This window comes from Leucopleurus acutus (genome assembly GCF_964270905.1).
Source record: "Leucopleurus acutus genome assembly, chromosome: 18".
Classification (NCBI taxonomy): domain Eukaryota; kingdom Metazoa; phylum Chordata; class Mammalia; order Artiodactyla; family Delphinidae; genus Leucopleurus; species Leucopleurus acutus.
The window spans coordinates 6,407,540-6,425,487 of record NC_139160.1 but is presented as its reverse complement, the minus strand read 5'-3'; the positions used below and the strand labels follow the sequence as shown (position 1 = coordinate 6,425,487).

The 17,948-nt window shown below is 39.7% G+C and overlaps 1 protein-coding gene across 1 annotated transcript in view; it reads right to left on the bottom strand.

Annotated features, from left to right (window-relative positions):
- MTUS2 (microtubule associated scaffold protein 2) overlaps positions 1-17,948 on the bottom strand; it is a gene marked incomplete at both ends in the record, with an annotated part of 327,648 nt that overhangs the window by 114,034 nt on the left and 195,666 nt on the right. The gene's annotated exons all lie outside the window — the stretch shown is intronic.

Sequence of the window (17,948 nt, the reverse complement as noted above, 5' to 3'; positions counted from 1 at the left end):
ATTCCCTGAAGTATTGTTCTGTCACTCACTTTCCTGTCCGCCCATATGTCCGACCATCCCCAGGACGGTACGGAAGGATGGCCTCACAGCCTCACCCACCGTCCTGGGGACAGAGAGCTTATGTTGAAAGAAGATGAATGACACTCAGCCAGCTTCACCTGGTTCATTAAAAATTAAAAAGGATTTTGCTTCCTTCTGCTGTCTTTTCTTAAAAGCCAGCACATGATGAAGTTTAAATACAAACCTGCTTAGGAAGTAAAGGGTAAATGGGAACACGGGACAGAAAAGTTGTGAGCCAGTGATCACAGGCAGCTCACGGAGCACACGGTCGGCACTGGAATGACTGTGATGACGGTGACCCACTTCTGACCTCTTACACCCAAACTTCTCTGGAAAAGCCACCATACACGCTTCAAATGACGGCCGTGCCACATCCCCTGAGGACATTTCCATGCGCTGGAAGATTTTATTACCTCCTTCCCTGTTCTTTGTGGTACTTATATTGCTTCTGGGGAGGTCAAAGGTTCAAGGCAGGCAGACATGCCACTGACCTCTGTCTGCAGCCAGGTAGAGTCAAGTTACGTGTGTTTAGTCTCTTTCCAAAAAAAAAATCAAAACTCTGGTCGCCTAGAATATTCTGATTTCCATCCAGTTAAACTAGGAAACTGAGATAGCCTCATCCACCAGAGGGCAGACAGCAGAAGCAAGAAGAACTACAATACTGCAGTCTGTGGAACGAAAACCACATTCACAGAAAGACAGACAAAATGAAAAGGCAGAGGACTGTGTACCAGATGAAGGAACAAGATAAAACCTCAGAAAAACAACTAAATGAAGTGGAGATAGGCAACCTTCCAGAAAAAGAATTCAGAATAATGATAGTGAAGATGATCCAGGAGCTCGGAAAAAGAATGGAGGCAAAGATTGAGAAGATGCAAGAAATGTTTAACAGAGACCTAGAAGAATTAAAGAACAAACACCTGGAAGAATTAAAGAAAAAACAGACAGAGATGAACAATACAATAACTGAAATGAAAAACACACCAGAAGGAATCAATAGCAGGATAACTAAGGGAGAAGAACGGATAAGTAACTTGGAAGACAGAAGGATGGAATTCACTGCCACGGAATAGAATAAAGGAAAAAAAATGAAAAGAAATGAAGACAGCCTAAGAGACCTCTGGGACAACATTAAACACACCAACATTCAACACACCAACATTCGCATTACAGGGGTCCCAGAAAGAGAAGAGAGAGAGAAAGGACCGGAGAAAATATTTAAACAGATTATAGTTGAAAACTTCCCTAACATAGGAAAGGAAATAGCCACCCAAGTCCAGGAAGCACAGTGAGTCCCAGGCAGGATAAACCCAAGGAGAAACACAACGAGACACACAGTAATCAAACTGACAAAAGTTAAAGACAAAGAAAAATTATTAAAAGCAACAAGGGAAAAACGACAAATAACATACAAGGGAACTCCCATACGGTAAACAGCTGATTTCTCAGCAGAAACTCTATAAGCCAGAAGGGAGGGGCACGATATATTTAAAGTGCTGAAAGGGAAGAACCTACAACCAAGATTACTCTACCCGGCAAGGATCTCATTCAGGTTCAATGGAGAAATCAAAAGCTTTACAGACAAGCAAAAGCTAAGAGAATTCAGCACCACCAAACCAGCTCTACAACAAATGCTAAAGGAACTTCTCTAAGTGGGAAACACAAGAGAAGAAAAGGATCCACAAAAACAAACCCATAACAATTAAGAAAATGATAATAGGAATATACATATTGATAATCACCTTAAATGTGAATGGATTAAATGCTCCAACCAGAAAACACAGGCTCGCTGAATGGACACAAAAACAAGACCTGTATATATGCTGTCTACAAGAGACTGACTTCAAACCTAGGGACACATACAGATTGAAAGTGAGGGGATGGAAAAAGATATTCCACGCAAATGGAAATCAAAAGAAACCTGTAGTAGCAATACTCATATCAGATAACATCAACTTTAAAATAAAGAATGTTACAAGAGACAAGGAAGGACACTACATAATGATCAAGGGATCAATCCAAGAAGAAGATATAACAATTATAAATATATATGCACCCAACATAGGAGCACCTCAATACATAAGGCAAATGCTAACAGCGATAAAAGAAGAAATCGACAGAAAGACAATAATAGTGGGGGACTTTAACACCTCACTTACACCAATGGACAGATCATCCAGACAGAAAATTAATAAGGAAACACTAGCCAATAGACCAGATAGATTTAGTTGATATTTATAGGACATTCCATCCGAAAGCAGCTGATTACACTTTCCTCTCAAGTGCACATGGAACATTCTCCAGGATAGATCACATCTTCGGTCACAAATCAAACCTTGGTAAATTTAAGAAAACTGAAATCATATCAAGCATCTTTTCTGACCACAACGCTATGAGATTAGAAATGAATTACAGGGAAAAAAATCGTAAAAAAAAACACAAACACATGGAGGCTAAACAATACGTTACTAAATAACCAAGAGACCACTGAAGAATTCAAAGAGGAAAGCAAAAATTACCTAGAGACAAATGACAATGAAAACACAATGATCCAAAACTTATGGGATGCAGCAAAGGCAGTTCTAAGAGGGAAGTTTATAGCAATACAATCCTACCTCAAGAAACAAGAAAAATCTCAAATAAACAATCTAACCTTACACCTAAAGGAAGTAGAGAAAGAAGAGCAAACAAAACCCGAAGTTAGTAGAAGGAAAGAAACCATAAAGATCAGAGCAGAAATAAATGAAAAAGAAACAAAGAAAACAATAGCAAAGATCAATAAAACTAAAAGCTGGGTCTTTGAGAAGATTGATAAACCTTTTGCCAAACTCATCAAGAAAAAGAGGGAGAGAACTCAAATCAATAAAACTAGAAATGAAAAAGGAGGAATTACAATGGATACCACAGAAATACAAAGCATCATAAGAGACTACTACAAGCAACTCTATGTCAATAAAATGGACAACCTGGAAGAAATGGACAAATTCTTAGAAAGGTATAACCTTCCAAGACTGAACCAGGAAGAAATAGAAAATATGAACAAAGCAATCACAAGTAATCTGTGATTTAAAATCTTCCAAAAAACAAAAGTCCAGGGGCCAGATGGCTTCACAAGTGAATTCTATCAAACATCGAGAGAATAGCTAACACCCATCCTTCTCAAACTCTTCCAAAAAATTGCAGAGGAAGGAAAACTCCCAAACTCGTTCTACAAAGTTGCCATCACCCAGATTTCAAAACCAGAAACAGATACTACAAAAAAAAAAAAATAAAGCTACACACAAATAACACTGATGAATATAGATGCAAAACTCCTCAACAAAATACTAGCAAACAGAATCCAACAACACATTAAAAGGATCATACACCACGATCAAGTGGGATTTATCCCAGGGATGCAAGGATTCTTCAGTATATGCAAATCAATGAATGTGATACACCATATTAACAAATTGAAGGATAAAAACCATATGATCATCTCAATAGATGCAGAAAAAGCTCTTGACAAAATTCAACACCCATTTATGATAAAAACTCTCCAGAAAGTGGACATAGAGGGAAACTACCACAACATAATAAAGGCCATATATGACAAACCCACAGCAAACATCATTCTCAATGGTGAAAAAATTAAAGCACTCTAAGATAGGAACAAGACAAGGATGTCCACTCTCACCACTATTATTCGACATAGTTTTGGAAGTTCTAGTTTGGGAAGTTCTTCTCTAGAACTAGAGAAATAAAAGCAATACAAATTGGAAAAGAAAAAGTAAAACTGTCACTGTTTGCAGATGACATGATACTATACATAGATAATCCTAAAGATGCCAGCAGAAAACCACTAGAGCTCATCAGTGAATTTGGTAAAGCTGCAGGATACAAAATTAATGCACAGAAATCTCACGCATTCCTATACACTAACAACGAAAGATCAGAAAGAGAAATTAAGGAAACAATCCCATTCACCATTGCAACAAAAAGAATAAAATGCCAGGAATAAACCTACCTAAGGAGGTAAAAGACCTGTACTCAGAAAACTATAAGACACTAATGAAAGGAATCAAAGATGACACAAACAGATGAAAAGATATACCATGTTCTTGGATTGGAAGAATCAATATTGTGAAAATGACTATACTACCCAAAGAAATCTACAGATTCAATGCAATCCCTATCAAATTACCAATGGCATTTTTTATAAAACTAGAACAAAAAATCTTAAAATTTGTATGGAGACACAAAAGACCCTGAATAGCCAAAGCAGTCTTGAGGGAAAGAAACGGAGCTGGAGGAATCAGACTCTCTGACTTCAGACTATACTACAAGGAGACAGTAATCAAGACAGTATGGTACTAGCACAAAAACAGAAATATAGATCAATGGAACAGGATAGAAAGCCCAGAGATAAATCCACGCCTAATCTATGGTCACCTAATCTATGACAAAGGAGGCAAGGATATACAATAGAGAAAAGACAGCCTCTTCAATAAGTGGTGCTGGGAAAACTAGACAGCTACATGTAAAAGAATGAAATTAGAACACTCCCTAACACCAAACACAAAAATAAACTCAAAATGGATTAAAGACCTAAATGTAACACCAGACACTATAAAACTCTTAGAGGAAAACGTAGGAAGAACACTGTTTGACATAAGTCACAGCAAGATCTTTTTTGACCCACCTCCTAGAGTAATGGAAAAAAAACCAAAAATAAACAAATGGGATCTAATGAAACTTAAAAGCTTTTGCACAGCAAAGGAAACTATAAACAAGATGAAAAGACAACCCTCAGAATGGGAGAAAATATTTGCAAACGAATCAACGGACAAAGGATCAATCTCCAAAATATATAAACAGCTCATGCAGCTCAGTATTAAAAAAACAAAAAAAGAACAACAAAAAAAAAAAACCAAACAACCCAATCCAAAAATGGGCATAAGACCTAAATAGACATTTTGCCAAAGAAGACTTACAGATGGCCAAGAGGCACATGAAAAGCTCCTCAACATCACTAATTATTAGAGAAATGCAAATCAAAACTACAATGAGGTATCACCTCACACCAGTTAGAATGGGCATCATCAGAAAATCTACAAACAACAAATGCTGGAGAGGGTGTGGAGAAAAGGGAACCCTCCTGCACTGTTGGTGGGAATGTAAATTGATACAGCCACTATGGAGAACAGTATGGAGGTTCCTTTAAAAACTAAAAATAGAATTACCATATGACCCAGCAATCCCACCACTGGGCATATACCCAGAGAAAACCATAATTCAAAAACACACATGCACTTCAATGTTCACTGCAGCACTATTTACAGTAGCCAGGCCATGGAAGCAACCTAAATGCCCATAGACAGACGAATGGATAAAGAAGATGTGGTATATATATACAATGGAATATTACTCAGCCATAAAAGGGAACGAAATTGGGTCATTTGTAGAGACGTGGATGGACCTAGAGACTGTCATACAAAGTGAAGTAAGTCAGAAAGAGAAAAACAAATATCGAATATTAACACATATATTTGGAATCTAGAAAAATGGCACAGATGAACCAGTTTGCAAGGCAGAAATAGAGAGACAGATGTAGAGAACAAACATATGGACACCAAGGGAGGAAGTGGGGGGGGGCTGGGGGGATGAATTGGAAGATTGGGATTGACATATACACACTAATATGTATAAAATAGATAACTAATAAGAACCTATTTTATAAAAGAATAAATAAAATTCAAAAAACAAACAAAACAAACACAGACCTTCAAAATGGGGCTTAGTGATGGTTTGGGAGTCGTTAAATGAAAGAGTAAAAGTACTAGTTTTTTACTCTCTGACCTTTGTAAACTTCCCAACTGTTAATGAGGCTTATCCCCAGTGCAAGTGTTCGATGTGAAATATATGAACAGAAATACCTAGACCAGTGTCTTGCGGTGACCTTCAGACAGACGATTTCACATGTGCACTTCACGTCATGTGTTTTGTGGGGACCAAAATATCTGACGACTTTTACCAAGCACCTGCTCTGTGAATGACACACGCACGGCCCAGTGGATATGCAAAGGAAAGAGGTCCTGCCCTTGCCAGTAAGCAAGCGTCAGGAGGGGCCCGGACGCGTCTGGGTTTCTAGTATTGATTCCTCACCGGGGCTCTCACCACTCAAGCGCACTGCTGATCCACTCTGCAACATCTCTGACAGATCTCACGGGTTTGGGGGCATACCCTAAATCTAGAACATTCTCCCATTATCTCGGTCTTGCCTCAATCACATCCTACTGGTTGCATTACTCTGATTAGGGGCAGAGAGAATCTACGATGGTCCCAGTGACAGCTGACAACCCAGAGGAAAGAGCTAGTAACCTTATATTGTTACAAAGGTGAATGCAAACAGTTTGCGTGCAAAGGCTGAGCGCCAGCAAGAACACGACCCTTCAAAATGGAAAGAGAACATGAAAAATTCATCTGCAGTCATCTGGTCACTATCCAGAGGATTCTAATGGAGGGAAAAGCCTGGTTTAATTTAAAGCTGGAAGCTTAACTGACATTATAACAAGCAAAGTGTGCAGCATTGGGACCTGCATATTTATAATCTCAGAGAAGGCCCATGATCTTAATACTTGTCAACGAGAAAGAAAAGAATGAAAGGACACAACTTTGACAGCCCTCCAGCTTAAGGAAAAGCACTTCATGAGTTTGGTCCACATCCTAACAGAGAGGGGGTCTGTTTCTTGCAGGCTAGCACCAGCATGACACCCCGGGGAGCACCCCAGGCCAAATTCTTTGTGGTCCTGGACAGGCTTTTTCTTAAACGGATCTAAATTTATTTCAGAAAAATTTGCCCAGCGGCACACTCCCTTCTACTTAGCACTGGCACTCGTTTGCCTGCACGTGGTTAGTGGTGGGGAGAGGTGAAGGGCAGACGGCATCACGGTAGGAAATTTCCTTCTGGCCAGTTCCGAGCACGGGTGAGGGCAGGAATTACTAAATTGGGCAGCACCCGGCCGTATAATAAGTACCCTAGAAAGAAGAGGTTTACCTTTCCCACTCCAACGAAAGAGCAGAGTTTTCTATTTTGATGTATAGAAAAAGAGAGAGAAAAAAAAAAGGATGTTACAAGCAGAGTTTCCAAAGACAACTATGAAAAATCTGTTACTATAATCCACGCTCTAGACAAAAATTGATGTAAAATATTCTCATCTTCAGGAAATTTCTTATTATTTACCAGAAGTACAAGTGCTATTTATGAAGGTAAATCTGATTGCCTCCTTTCTTTGAGGGTGAAAAATCATGGTTTAATAGCATTATAGCAATTGCTTAATTTTTATATTAAAAATTATAGCTACTTCTGGCCAAGACGAAGTAAGGATGGGATTTCCCTTCTCATCTGAAACTACCCAAAACACTTGACCAAAATATATAAGTCAGTGGATTTCAAGACATTAAATATTAGGAAATGAAGCACAGTGATCCCCAGAGTCAGAAAACAAATGAGGTGCCCCCCACAATCCCTACAATCACCTGACCCTATGGCCTGGGTGGCCTTCCAGCCCATGGCACAGAGAGTCAGGAAACCCACAGGGGGCCTGCTGGCTTCCCCAAGTCGGGAAGGTGGAGCTGCAGGCTCGGGAAGTTCAGAGGTCAGAGGTTACAGGTCAGAGTAGTCAAGAGGACAGAGACAGACAGAGACACACAGAGGGACCCCTCGAGTATCTGGACAAGTCTGATCTGTGCAGCCTGTGAGGACAGTGTCCAAGGCCAGGGAAAGCATTCCAAGCAGGATTAGAGGGAACACTCCCAAGAGCTCACAGGAGGCCAGGATTAGTTCTTGTTCCCACTGGTAGAGTGGAAAACCTCACAATTCCCCGGGCATCTGAACACCCGGGAGGGTCATGCCCTGGTGCTGTGCTAAAATCAGCCTTAGACTGATCGCTAGTCGGGACCATGTAACAAGGCTGATGAGAAAGACCCAAGATGCTCAAACTCTTTCCAAGTCACATAGTTTCACCCAAGAACAAAGCTTAAGAATATTTACAGGACTAAAAAAAATCCAGTACCCAAAAAGGAAAAATTCACAACGTCTGTCAGCTAAAAAAATTTTCAGGCATGCAAATGTGCAACCCATAATTGGGAGGAAATGCAATCAATTGAAGCCCGCCAAGAAATGACACCTGTGATTAACAGTTATTATAACTATATGCCATATATCAAGAAGCTGGAGGAACAACTGAACATGTCAAGTAGAAACAAAGAAGACAAAAAAAAAAAAGACCTAAATAAAAATTCTAGAGATTAAAACCTCAAATGTCTGAGATGAAAAATACACTGGATGGGATTAAGAGTAGATTAGACACTGCATAAGAAAAGATTAATGACATGGATTTTCATAGCAGCATTACCCACAGTAGCCAAATGTTGGAAACAACTCAAATGCCCATCAACTGATGAGTGGATAAACAAAATATGATATATCCATGTAACGGAATATTATTTAGACAAAATCAGGAATGAAATATTGATCCATGTTTTGACATGCATGAACCTCGAAAACATGCTAACTGAAAGAAACTGATAGAAAAGGGCACATACCGTATGATTCCACTTATATGAAATGTCCAGAATAGGCAAATCCCTGAAACATAGAGTAGACTAGTGGTTGTCAGGGGCTGCGGAAAGCAGGGGATGGGAGTGACTGCTGAGGGGTGTGGGTTTCTTTTGGGGGTAAATGAAAATGCTCTGGAAGTAGTGGTGACAGCTGCACAATTCTGTGAATATACTGAAAACCACTGAATTGTTCACTTTTGGTGGGAATGTAAATTGATACAGCCACTATGGAGAACAGTATGGAGGTTCCTCAAAAATCTAAAAATAGAACTACCATATGACCCAGCAATCCCACTATTGGGCATATACTCTGAGAAAACCATAATTCAAAAAGAGTCATGTACCAAAATGTTCATTGCAGCTCTATTTACAATAGCCCAGAGATGGAAACAACCTACGTGTCCATCATCGGATGAATGGATAAAGAAGATGTGGCACATATATACAATGGAATATTACTCAGCCATAAAAAGAAACGAAATTGAGCTATTTGTAATGAGGTGCATAGACCTAGAGTCTGTCATACAGAGTGAAGTAAGTCAGAAAGAGAGAGAAAAATACCGTATGCTAATACATATATATGGAATTTAAGAAAAAAAATATCATGAAAAACCTAGGGGTGAAACAGGAATAAAGACACAGACCTACTAGAGAATGGACCTGAGGCTATGGGGAGGGGGAAGGGTAAACGGTGACAAAGCGAGAGAGAGGCATGGACATATATACACTACCAAACGTAAGGTAGATAGCTAGTGGGAAGCAGCCGCATAGCACAGGGAGATCAGCTCGGTGCTTTGTGACCGCCTGGAGGGGTGGGATAGGGAGGGTGGGAGGGAGGGAGACGCAGCGGGAAGAGATATGGAAACATATGTATATATATAACTGATTCATCTTGTTGTGAAGCTGAAACTAACATACCATTGTAAAGCAATTGTACTCCAGTAAGGATGTTAAAAAAATAAATAAATAAAACACACAAAAAAAATAAAAATAAATAAAAAGGTGAAACGTACAGTATGTGAACTACAGTTCAGCTAACAAAAAAACTCAATCAGAATGTTCTGACAGACCCGTCTGGACACGGGGACTCGGGGCGCTTTGCTGCCGTTTTATCAAAATGCCAGGGTCAAAACAGCTGCCTCAGAATGTCCTGTGTCCCTTTAAAATATGCTTTCTGTTATCAAGAAGCTTAGAGTCATGGAAGGGTAATAGGTCTGATATGTTGGTGCTTTACACGTGTTATCACTCACCTTCCCCACGACTTGCAGCACAGACATAATTCCTATTTTACCAAAGAAGCAGGTGAGACTCAGAGAAGTTATGTTATTTGTCCAAAGTCATATATCACGTGAACTACTGAGCCAGGATTTGAACCTGGTTCAGTCTATTCTTTTGGGCCAAGCAACCTGGCAACCTTCAGAATATGCAGAAGAGTTTCGAGTGAAGGCAACTCAGTGTAAGCATTTTCAGATGCAGGAAGAGAGCCAGTAGGAATTGGTGTCACAGAGTTGAAGGAAGGAAAGTTTCAGGAAGGGAGTGATCAATAATGCCACATGCCACAGAGATGTGATAAGGAACAGGACACGTCCACTTAGACCTAATAACCAGAAGGTCACTTGTGGCCTTTGCAGGGCAGTGGAATGGGCGGGGTGGGGTGTGGCGCTAGCCGGCAGCGACGGGAGGAGTCCCTTGTAAGCAAAGGGACAAAGACGGGGACCATGGAAGACTCTTTCCCAAGCCTGGCTACAAAGGTGGGGAGAGAAGTGGGTCAGAAATACGCAGGTCAGGGGAATTTTGTTGTTATGGCTTGTTTTGTTTTGGGGATGGGACTGATGACATAAAACACAGTGACCATCCTCAGCTAATCTACAGATCAGCAGGGGAGGGGAGCACACCTCAACTTCACCAGCCACTCCTCACCCAGATGACAGTAGAAGGCTCAAGGCCTGATATAGGCATCACTGGTCCAGTTCCCTTTCTTCTTTGGTATCCAGTAATCTGAAGAAAGGAGAGTCACCCTCAGAGAGGGATGAAGGAAGCAAGGAGGGGAGGCTGGAACCAAAATACTATGCCCCCAGGTCTGTCCATTATCCATTACACAGGTTTCTATTCACCAAAGCTGGCTTGAAATTCCCCTGTGGTAATCTGGACTCGTGTTTCTGCTCCCTTGCATGCATATCCTGCTGTTTTGAACTGAATGTTCGGGTTCTCCCAAAATTCATGTTAAATCTCTAATCCCCAATGTGATGGTATTCTGAGGTGGTGCTTTTGGGAAGTAACTAGGTCATGAGGGTGAAGCCTTCATGAATGGAACTAGTGGTCTTAAGAGAAGAGACACGAGAGAGATTACCTCTTTCCCCCACATGATGACACAGCAAGAAGGCATCCACCTGAAAACCAGGAAGAGGGTCCTCACCAGTAGCCAAATCAGCCAGTACTTGGATCTTGGCCCTCCCAAGCTCCAGGACTGTGAGAAACACATTTCTGTTGTTTAAGCCACCGGTATGGTATCTGTTAAAGCACCCTGAGCTGACTAAGACACCTGCAGAATGCCCTTGAGTGTGAGTGGAATCTGTGAATAGGACGATTACATAACATTACATACAAAGGGGGAGATTATCCTTGGTGAGCCTGACTTAATCAGGTGAGCCTGTTAAAAGCAGAGTTTTCTCCAAATGGTTGCAGAGTGGGAAGTCAGAGATTTGAGGCCTGAGAAGCAATCAACACACCATTACTGCTTTGAAGATGGAGGGAGCTGCATGGCAAGGAATGAGGGGGCCCTGAGAGCTAAAAGTGCCCCTACAGACAGCCAGCAAGTAAACAGAGACCTCAGTCCCACAACTACAAAGAAGTGGTTCTACCAACAACTTGAATGCGCTTGAAAGTGGATTTTTCTCCAGAGCATCTATTCAAGAACTCAGCCTAGCCGATACCATGATTTCAACCCTGTGATATGCTGAACAGAGAACCCAGTGAAGCTACACCTGGATGTCTGACCTGTGGAACTGTGACCTATAGAACTAATAATTGGGTGTCACTTTTAAAATTTATTTATTTATTTTTATATTTATTTTTAGCTGTGTTGGGTCTTCGTTTCTGTGCGAGGGCTTTCTCTAGTTGCAGCGAGCAGGAGCCACTCTTCATCGCAGTGCACGGGCCTCTCACTGTTGCGGCCTCTCTTGTTGTGGAGCACAGGCTCCAGACGTGCAGGCTCAGTAGTTGTGGCCACGGGCCTAGTTGCTCCGCGGCATGTGGGATCTTCCCAGACCAGGGCTTGAACCCATGTCCCCTGCATTGGCAGGCAGATTCTCAACCACTGCACCACCAGGGAAGCCCGGGTGTTATTTTTTAAAAAGAAAAGGGAAAGGAAAAGATTAGCAAACATATAGCAGGAGAAACTAGCCAAAATTAAACACACAGAGAAAGAAGACTGAAAGAAATGAACAGAGTATCAGTTTGGACAGGTGTGGGGCAACTACCAGGGGCCTAACATATGTATAATTGGAGTCCCTGGAGATGAGGCTGTTAGGGTGGAAAATTTTTGAAGAAATAATGGGCAAAACTTTTCAAATTTGATGAAACGTACATACCCACAGATCAAAGAATCTCAAGAAAATTCAAGCACACACAAAAAAATCCCACAAAGAAAATGACACCAAAGTATAGTGTAATCAATTTGCTCCAAACCAGTGATAAAGAGAACATCTTTAAAGCAGTCAGAGAAGAAAAAGACACACAGGCACAGAGAAATAAAGATAAGGATGACAGTCCATTTTAAATTGGGAACCGTTCAAACCAAAAGACAGTGGAACAACATCTTTAAATACCTCAAGAAAAAAATAATGCCAACTTGAATTCTGAACAAAATAAAAGTATCTCTCAAAAATGAAGGTAAACAAAAACAGGAAGATTTTATCACCAGGAAACCTCCACTATAAGAAATTTTAAAGGAAATCCTTCGGGTAGAAGAAAGATGATAGCAGATAGAAATCTGGATCCACATAAAGGAATGAAGAGCACCAGCAGTGAGAACTAATTGAGTAAATCTAAAAGACTTTTGCTTAAGAAGAAAACTGAGTGCTGATAATCAAAAATAACACCGTAGTGTGGGTTTATACACAGAACATACGTAGAAGGAAAATGTTTGCTAACAGTAGCACAAATGCCAGGAGGAGAGAGATGGCAGCATACTGTTGTAACTCTTATACTATATGTGAAGTGATATAATAATACACTTGAAGCTAGAATGTGTAAAGATGTAGACTCTGAACCTTAAAACCACCACTAAAATAACACGACAACAAGATATAGGTAGCTAATACATCAACCAAGGGGAAGAATGGAATCATAAAAAATAAGTAATGTAAAAGAAGGTAGTAAAATGGGGGAAAAAAGAACATGTGGGATAAATAGAAAATAATAGCAAGATGGTAGATTTACTCCCAATCAAACCAATAACACTAAATGTACATCAAAGGTAGAGATTTGAGACTGGATAAAAATGGAAGAGCCAATGATAAACTGCCTATAAAAAACCAACTTAAATATAAAGAGACAAATAGATGAAAAGGAGAAGTATGGAAAGAGGTATTCCATGCTGAAATGAATAGAAAGCTGAGTGGCACTATTAATATTGAATAAAGTACACTTCAGGGAAAAGAATATTACCAGGGATAGAGGTTCATTTCATAACGATAGTGGAAAATTCATCAAAATGATAAACAATCCTAAACATTTATGTACCTAATAACAGAGCTTCAAAATACACAGAGCAAAATGATGATAGAGCTGAAAGGAGAAAGACAAGTCCCCAATTATACTCTGAGATTTCAATAACCTTCTCTCAATTACTGATAGAACAGTAGACAGAAAATCAGTAAGGCTATATAGCATACTTGAACAATGCTATCAACAAACTTGAACTATGACACTGTAGAATATTCCACACAGAAACGGCAGAAAAGGCATTCTTTTTAAGCACATATGAGAGATTCACCAAGACAGCCCTTGGTGTGGGTCATAAGACGAAGTCTCAATAAATTTGAAAGGATTCAAGTCATCCAAAGTATGTTCTCCAACCACAATGGAATTAAATTAGAAATAAAATCAGAAAGATCTCTGGAAAGTCCCAAATACTTGCAAACTAAAAAAACACATTTCTAAATAATCAAGGGGACATAAGAAATCAAAAAGGGAAACTTGAAAATATTGTGAACTCAATGAAGATGAAAACCCAATGTATCAAAATTTGTAAATTATATATCTAAAAGCAGTATATAGAGGAAAATTTACTGTACTAAGTGCACACTAGAAAAGCAGAAAGACTTCAAATTAATGACATTAACTAATTAAATCCAGTGTAAGCAGAAGAGAAATAATAATGGTCAGAGTAGAAATCAATTGTATATCCTTCTGCAAAAAGAGAGTCAAGCCATACCTCACACTATATACAAAAATTAAATTAAATGGATCATAGACTTAAATATAAAACCTACAACTATAAATCTTTTTAGAATAAAATGTAAGAGAGAATCTTTGTGACCTTGGGTTATGCAAAGATTTTTTAGATAACACTCACAATATGGTCCATAAAAGAAAAAAAATATGAATTGGACTTCATGAAAATTAAGAACATCTAATATTCAAAAGACATTGTTAAGAGAAGCAAAACAAGCCACAAATTGTGAAGAAAAAACTGCAAATCACATAGCTGAAAAAACTGTATCCAGAATATATAAAAACTCTCAAAATTCAATAAAAAGAAGACCAAAAAAACCCAAGTGATGAAAGATTGGAATATATATTTTATCAAAGAATATACACAGATGTCAAATAAACAAAAAGATGCTCAACATTATAACATCATTAGTTATTAGGGAAATGCAAATTAACACCACGAGATACCACTGTGTACCTACTATAATGTATAGTAGTTTTAAAAAAACTGACCATACCAAGGGTTGGCAAGGATGTGGAGAAACTGGATCTCTAAGACACCACCGATGGGAATATAAAATGGTAAAACCACTTTGGAAAACAGTTTGGAAAACGTTTAAACAGTTTTAAAAAGTTAAACACATAGCTACCATATGACTCAGGCATTCCACTCCTAGCTGTGTGCCGAGAGAACTAAAAGCAGAAGGCCATACCAAGACTTGTACAAATGTGCATAGTAGCTTCATTTATAACAGCCAGTTCCTTGGGGAAAAACCCCCGAAGTCTCTCAATAGGTAAATGGATAAACTGTGGTATTTACACAGTGGAATTCTATTCACCAATAAAAAGGAATGGACTATTGCCATGTTGGATGGATCTCAAAAAAGCCATGCTGAGTAAAAGAAGCCAGATAAAAGTAGAGTATATATGATTCCATCTGTATCAACCTTTAGCAAATACAAACTAATCTTTAGGGACAGAGTCGGGACTGGGGTGTGGGTGCAGAGGCCTAGGTGGAGGGGATGACAAAGGGGCACCAGGAAACTCCAGGGGATGGTGGACACGTTTGCCGTCTGGACTGTGGTGATGGTTTCACCTGTGCATACATATGTCGAAACTCACCAAACTCTACACTTTCAATAGGTGTAGTTTAATCTTTATTAATTATACCAAATAAAGATGTTTCAATACAGAATACCACACACTTTTTTTTGTTTCATATTTTCTTGGCATAAATATTTCAGTCCTTTTATTTTCAACCTTTTAGGATTTTTTTTTTTTTTTTTTTTTGCCACGTGTCATGAGGGATCTTAGTTCCCCGACCAGGGATTGAACCCGTTGAGGAACTAAGATCCCTGCAATGGAAGTGTGGAGCCCTAACCACTGGACCACCAGGGAATTCCCTAGTATTCTTCTATTTTAGGTGTGTACTTTGTAAAACAGTCTAAAGCTAGATTTTACATCATACAATGTGCACTTAATAAATCCTGTGTGACTGTTCAATAATGAATCCAGTCTGGTAATCTAAATCTGTGATTTAGTCTAAGAGTTTAGTTCATGTACATTCATTATGACGTATTTAAATTCATTTCTTTTTTAAAAAAAATTTATTTATTTATTTATTTTTGGCTGTGTTGCTGCGCACGGGCTTTCTCTAGTTGCGGCGAGCGGCAGCTCGGCTACTCTTCGTTGTGGTGTGTGGGCTTCTCATTGCAGTGGCTTCTCTTGCTGCAGAGCATGGGCTCTAGGCACGCAGGCTTCAGTAGTTATGGATGCGGGCTCAGTAGTTGTGGCGCACAGGCTTAGATGCTCTGCGGCATGTGGGATCTTCCCGGACCAGGGCTGGAACCCGTGTCCCCTGCACCGGCAGGCAGATTCTTAACCACTGCACCACCAGGGAAGTCCCTGAATTCATTTCTAATACCTTATTTTATTCTTTCAATTTCTTCCATATCCCTACCTCCTCCCTTCCTTCTTTCCTCTCTCTTCCTCTCCCTGTTTTCTTTTTCCTTTCTCCCTCTTTTGCTTTCATTTATATAGATTTAAATTTTTCTTAACCCCTCTTTTCAACTTTTCCCCTTACTGGTTCAGAACTCTATTTTATTGGTAATTCTAAAAATGTTAACATGTAGAGTTTAACTTAACCAAGTCTGAAATTACACAATGTAAAACATCTTTACTCTCTTATTGGTGAATAGAATTCCACTGTATAAATACCACAATTTATCCATCTACTTACAATATAAGGACCTCACTCACAGTGGCTTATTTCCTTGTGTGTGTAGCAGTTTCACATTTTATTCACCAAGTGGACACAAGTACTGTAGCATTTTAAGTTGAATTTTCAGACTGTAGCGGTAGCAGGCATTCCAGCTCCCTGATTGAGGCAGGGCGGATTGAGGTGAGGATTTCCTAAGGGAGGACTGGTTCCCTTCCCACCTTCTCTCAGAGCCAAAGCACAATAGGCCAGACTCCTCCTGCAGGGTGAGCTTTTTTCCCTTCCTAATTTGTCTAGTGAGGGTGTTGCCCTTCAGAAATTCCAGATTTATGAAGTCTTCTCTGATCTCATCTCCCACCCTCTTTAGGCACTGGGCTTGTAATAGGGAAGAACAAATCTGACTCCATATTAGATCTGTTTCTTTTGCTTTGCTGCCTGTGCTTAGTCATGCTGGCTCTGCACCTTTTGTAAAAGAATGTTGCCTATAGCCTGAACTATACAGGATAGCCTATTCTCAAGGCGCTGACCTTTAAGAAGGTCATTCTTATAAAGAAAAAATGTTGCAGAACAGAGAAAAGCATTTGTCTTGTTGGAGGTTTACAGGAACAGCCTAACCTGACCTACACCCACAGCTGCAAAAACAAAGGATTTCGACACCAAGAAGTTTGCAACAACTAACCACGCCCCTCCCTTACCTTGCCTTTAAAAATGCTTTGCTGAAACCCTCTGAGCAGTTGGGGGTTTTGTGGGCACAAGCCACCCATCTCCTTGCGTGGCCCTGCACTAAACCCTTCTCTGCTCCAAACTCCGAAATCTCCGTTTGTTTGGCCTCGCTGGGCATCATGCACACGAACTTTCGACTGGTAACAGGTTTTGTCTCCTGACCCTCTCATGTGTGGCTTTGGATTACTTCCTATACATTTTTAATTTACCAGAAATATTAAAAAGTTCACTATTCTCCAAGCTTTCTGGTTAACAGTGTGGCAACTAAGAGTGCAGTTTTGGGATTCAGAGTGTCTGCATTCAAACCAATACTCTACTACTTACTTCCTGTGGCTCTGGGCAAATTAACAAAAATCTCTGTACCTCAATCTCCTCACGTGTAAAGGGAGAGGCAATAATAGTACCTGTCTCCCAGTTACTGTGGGCCTTAAATACATGGATATATCTAAAGGGCTTAGGACTGTGCGTGGTAGACAGTAAGAACTCAAACATTAGCTGCTATTACTGCTACTACTTGTGTGCTTAAAGAAGATGTTCTGAGGTTATATCGCACTCTATTCTACAGAGGGGTTGATACCTTACAGCATGAGTTTTCCTAATAAACCATTTTCAGCTTTCATGTGACATTACGTAGCTTATTCATATCAGGATGTAAATAAACAAAATAAAAAGTATTTGATATCTACCATTTATTTCTCTGTTTTTCTTCTTTTTGGGAAATATTCTCTCTTGAAGTTAGATCTCCAAAGTCTATTTTTCAATTATAAATTATTTTATATTCTGTTGGAATAGCAGATACTCCTACACAGAGAAGATTCTACCACTTAAACGTAGCATAACGTTTTGTGTTTTAAGACAAAATGATGCCAACAGCTGGTTCATTTCAGCTAGACTCAGAACACATCCATAC